We start from the raw sequence: 5,707 nt of genomic DNA on the forward strand, positions 1-5,707 counted from the left end.
ATAATCTTCAATGAACATAATAACCTAAATATATTATGCATTACATTAAAGCACTCTGGACCTAGTATGCCGTATTACACTCTGAGTGTAATTTTCTACTTGCAAACAATGGCTATAATAATGTATGGGTTATGTAGAACAACTGCCTACCAATGCAAAACTTTGCAGAGGAATATTAAAACGAACACTCTTTCGATCAGAAAGCTGATCATTTGCTGGTAATTTGCTGGTAATTGCTTTGTTGAAACCCATCTTGGTGGTCAAGGTGATATTTAAAGTAAGAATAAACAAATAAACCTCTCAGGTGATATTCTACTTTGCTTAAGTTTATAAAGAGACATGCTTACTTGAGTCTGTTCAAAAACACTCAAAAGTATGTTACAGTATGAACTCTCACATTTTCAAACATTTGAAATACATCCACTTTCCCTGGGTTCATGTTATTTGAGTTTTAAAAACTTCCTTTAGTGAGAAGTGCCTTGATTGAATGTCCTTACATACAAACTGTTGTTGTTGTTGCTGTTTTGCTTTTACTGTACACATAAATATGAAGGCGAGGAGTCAGATAAAGGTTGCACATTTCTTGAATGTCCCTGTTGTTTTCCATACTAAGAAATCAGGGTGTGTTCTGGGCTGTAACATTCTGCATGGTTTGGAGGGTTAGTGGATTTGACAGTTCTCCAAGTGTCCCATCGCCCAGAGTTCAGCGAACTCGCTCCAGACACAACAGTGACAGCTGGGGGAGGGATAAATAAAACAGTGTCTCTATCTCCATTACAAGACAGCAATCCAGACAACAACCCAGTAGCCTGTGTTTGTGCGTGCTAACACATCCACACACAGCACACACACACACATGCACACGTTTCCTCACACGTTCACTGCTTCACACTTACTGTATTCACTGCTGCGAGGGCAACAGATGGAAAAAGCAGAGAGGCGAGAAGAAGGGGAAAGCGTCCGCAGAATAGAATAAATGTTGTTGGACTTGGCCCGTTAGCAACCAGCATGCCTCTGACAGGTGTAACATGTTTACCAAACAAACAAGCAACACACATGTCAGAGAAATGAAAATGGCGACTGGAGGTTGCATGACCTGTGAAAAGAAGCTGGTATCTGAGCTGGCATATCTACGAGGGCTTTGAAGGTATTTCAGTGAGACGAGAAGACTGCGTGCCACACCAGGATTGCAAGAGTGTCTCGCAGAATTTGTCTTATGTTACTCGCCCCGAGCATCCCAGGCAGCTCTGGTTGTTAGCCGGGGCCGTGCGGGGTCACAGGCGCTGATGGGCAGTTTTTAAGACTCTCACTTTCCCGATCACATTCCACTGCGGGGCAAAATCATCTCACATCACAATCAGGCAAAATAAGCACTTGGACCTGTCGAGTGGGACATGTAGGAGACTTCCGATTGGAGTTTCTGTGACCTTGACCTCAAACAGGAAACTTGTTCTACACTGTTTTCAACAGGCCTCAAATGAACTATCATACTTTTTACAGTTTTCATACAGTTTATAGCTCATCTTGTGTTTTTTAAATCAAGACTTAACACTCGATCAGCGCTTCTCATCTAACTCTTTCTTTGACCTCAGTGCATTAAACATAGTCACACACCAAAAACACTAGAGGTATGAGTACTACGAGTTGTAGTCGAGTCACCAAACCCAAAGTCTGAGTACGACCTTGATTCTGGTTCTGAATGGTCAGTTTTTTTTTTTTTTACCAGAGAAGTAGGCGATTTTACAGCACCCACACACCTTTAGGGATCCTGAAAGCAACTCTTACTGATCAAGACGGAATATGGATATTCTAAGATTGAAGGTTTAACGATTGTGATACTTTTAGATTCCTAAGATACACCACTACAATAACAGTTCAATATTAGAAATGATTAGAATTAAGCGGGTTTGGATAAAAAACCCACTGAAAGTAAATGTAAGTGTTTAAAGCGTGGACTCTGCTCATAAAGTAGTTTCAAGGTTATTGAGGATTTCAGGAGGTAAAATTAGAAAAGCAAACTAATCGAAGACTTTCTGGGGAGGACCTGAAGGAACACTGTGAATCTGAATGGACAATAACAAACTCAACCTAATTCAAGTGTTTGAATGGAAGAGTCTTAAAAGGTATTGTAGTCTGTTACCTGTTGAGAAGTGGAAATCAAAGTACATTCTTTTTGTGCAGCACAAATTGTATTTTGGACAAATATTACATTGACTTAGGACCAACTTTTAGTTGATATCTCACATTTATCTGCAAAAGCTGAATATTTTATTTGAATACCAAGGGGCCTCTAAGGGTGAATTTACACCCAAGCCACTTGGCCATCTCTGGTGCGCTTTGTCGGAACTCTGGTGCTGCCAAAAGAACCAAACTCTGGTCCGCTTAAAAACTGGCGTCTCAGTTTGCGTCCAGTGCACCAGAGTTTGGATGGTTGTAGGTGAGAACCAATCCAGACCAAACAAGGGAAGTGAACCAAAATGCAGTGTATTGTTGGTTGAATTTGGCCGTGTGTTAAATGTTAAATAGGTTTTCTGAGAGTGGCTAACGGGAGTATTGCTAACAACACAAGCCTTCAGTTCTCCTTGCAGGCAAACATCCACACACCTGTGCTAAATGTGGCTGCACATCGCTCGGACGATATTAAACTTTGACTTGTCTTGCTTAGTGATGTTTTCTTATTAGTTAAAACAGAAGCTGCCTCTGCAACAACATGATTGACATAAATACAGACCAATCAGTGTTGCAAGCATGGTGTATGGTTTGGGTTGGTTAAGATCGGGACATGAACTGTTTAAAACTGGGACATTTGAGTGTTTTATAGATAGTTATGGGGACTCAGGACAGTCCTGGTCAAATCAGGACGTATGGTCACTCTACTCTAAGGCAATAAAAAAGCGAGTCACCCTACTGGAAGACAGGTAGGATTATCAAAAGTAAAATCTTTATGTTAGAACTATCATCTACATTTTGGAAGTAGATTGGCATTTTCCTGAGACTCTTCTTTTGTTCAAATCTGTTTGCATGTTTATCTTTTGCTCTCTCTTTTATACTATAAAAAAAGCTCAAACTATGGATCGCTCTGGAAGTTTTCTTAATGATGAGTGTAAAAACATTTAACTCTGTCTGATTACATATGAAGCTGAAAAAAAGTAAGGGAAACTCATCGAGGACCTTTTTGTTGTTGCAGGTTTTTAAGCCGTTTACTCCGGCTGGTTTTCTCTGTCAGATGTGCAGAGTGGTGTCAGTCCATCGCCGCAAACTGCCAGTTGATCAGTTTGATGTTCTGCTGGTGGAAAATAATTGGAGTGAAGTGAAGCCATATTATCTAGCCGGAGGCGCTAACTTACCTTTAGAGAAAGGAATGCAATCATTAGCTTTGAAAGTCATTTATCTTCAGAGTCCATGTGCTTCTCTCTGACAAAGCTGTGGTTCACGTTAACTGTACTGAGCTGTGAGACGAGAACTGAGAGAGATGAAAAAACAGTGTCAGCACTCAGATTTAGATGATTTAGACATTAAATGTGACATGCCTTAATCATCATTTATTTCATTAAAGTTTTTGGCAAGGATGTGTCTTCTTTGGGCCTTACAATAAACACATTTTAGAATGCTTTCACTCTCTTTTTTTTTGTAATGTTCTGATGGAGTTGATTTGCTCTAGTGGTCATACAGCTCTCAGTCTAAGCCTTTCTGTCTTTTAAATTCAAATGTTAGATGTTTTATTTTGTTTTGGTAAAGATTAAAGAATAAAGGAACAAAATGCATCACAAGCAGCTCTCTTATTGGCATTGACCACTGAACACTATGAAGCTCACCTTAACAACTTCTTCTTTCCATACCGTCTGTTGAACGTTTGTTTATGTTTCTTCTGATTCACTTTAGGATAAGGCACTTCCGATGAATAGAAGTAAAACACAGAGACAAAACACTAGGATGATATGTACGCTGATGTTTGTTCAAATAAAGAACAGATTGTCAAACTGATCAAATTATTTTAGATGTAACTGGAGAAGAAATTAAATTGGTCCCTTGTGTAAATATGTGTAAAGTAATTCTTGGTTGTAGTTTAGGTGACACTATTTTTAAAAAGCATGTGTTTGGCTCATCTTTAAGTGGACAAAGGCTGAATCTCTCGCTGGTACACAAGTTAAATATCAAAGTTAACGTTCATTGATGTTAACATTACAGTAAAGTTGCCAAATCAACCAGAAGTAAACCCTTATAGATTGAACCTTCGACTTCTTTAGTTTATAAAAGTGTTTGTTTTAGGGCTGTCAAAATCAAATATATAATATAATTTATGGCATTTTTATTTCATATTTGAAATTCCATTCTTTTGCATTTCAAAATAGTTTTGTTATATGTTTATTTTGAATTTCAGTACTGTCTTAAGCTAAGGGGACTTTACTTCCTGTTTGGATACAAGCCAGTTTTTATTTTGAAATAAAAATAAGTAACCCGGGAAGATCGAAGGTTACATTAACTTAACAACAGGGAAAGGAATTCTTTATGGATCAAAAATGTAAATGAAAACCTGCTAACAGCAAGTGTAAAAATGAGTCCACAAGGTGGGTATTACTTTTGTTATCCAGCCGTCTGGGAGTTCTTTTAAGTGAAATGAGCCATTCAAAGGTGCAGCGGGGTCATTGTTTTCCATCACTGTGACTAACAGGAGATGCTGCAGTGGCTCAGCTATACGGTGTCCTTAAAGGAACAAAATAGCTCATGATTAATGGGATGGAAAACAATGCATTAACTTCAGACCTTAATTGCATCATGATTAAATGATTATGGCTGACAGCCTTGGTTTTGTTTTTCTTTTTTTACAAAGAATGTGAACTTTGTTTGTGCTTACAACGAATGACCAGATCTAAAGATATGTCAGCTTACTTTGAGAGGAGGCAGATAAACTCTTAATATTAGGATGCAAACATTCATAATGTATTCCTTCTAAAAAGCACTAGATTGAATGGATGTATTTTCCAGTATGACACATTGCTAATACAGTGAAATCACATTTGGAGACAAAACATCGACAGTCAGAGCTGAACATTACAGGAGGAAGAGTGACGTCACATGGGCAGAGAAATAAATCAAGGCAACCTACATCTAAAGAAGAACTGTGGACAGCACTGGAACAAGTCAGGAATAAAACACCAGAAGATTATTGGTTAAACTTCAAGTTAGTTTCTCAAAAAGAGATCAAGATTTACGAAGTGCAAAGGGAAATCGCTTAACACTCACCTTTCCTGCTGAAGCCATTTGGTCGGGAAATGTTACGTGCATATTTCCTCTATTATCTGGGTGTACAAGGTTATCAAAGCTTTGTAAAAAAAAAAAGCTAGTGGTGGCCTAAGACTTTTGCTTTGTAGTACATAGTAATGGTCTTTAAATACCGCTGCGATGTGGTGAAGAGCTTGTTAAGTCGACAAAAACACCAGCCAATGAGGTGTCTACAACGGAAACTGCTCTGAACTCTGGCAGAGCCGATGTATCCGAGTACTTCATCAGGTAGAGAATGCATTTTGTGATTAAGGAAGCCTTCTTTGTAAAGAAACTCAGATTTAACACAGCAGGGAGTTAGAAGGTGCTCAACAAATGTTGAGACATCTTAAGGTCTGAGGGAAGATGATTATCAGTGTTAATTAAATCTGTAAATATATTGTCCCCTTCTTTAGGTCCTTAACAACTCTTTATTATTAACCTG

The 5,707-nt window shown here is 38.4% G+C and overlaps 1 long non-coding RNA gene across 1 annotated transcript; it reads right to left on the reverse strand.

Moving 5' to 3' along the window:
- Positions 1-308: 308 nt before the first annotated feature.
- Positions 309-3,624, reverse strand: LOC132956925 (uncharacterized). The gene is made up of 2 exons (XR_009666182.1): positions 3,348-3,624; positions 309-1,328 (listed from the first exon to the last, which is right to left on the reverse strand). It is a non-coding gene; the product is annotated as an uncharacterized LOC132956925 (long non-coding RNA).
- Positions 3,625-5,707: the final 2,083 nt, after the last annotated feature.

Source organism: Labrus mixtus, chromosome 3, assembly GCF_963584025.1.
Source record: "Labrus mixtus chromosome 3, fLabMix1.1, whole genome shotgun sequence".
NCBI classification, from domain to species: domain Eukaryota; kingdom Metazoa; phylum Chordata; class Actinopteri; order Labriformes; family Labridae; genus Labrus; species Labrus mixtus.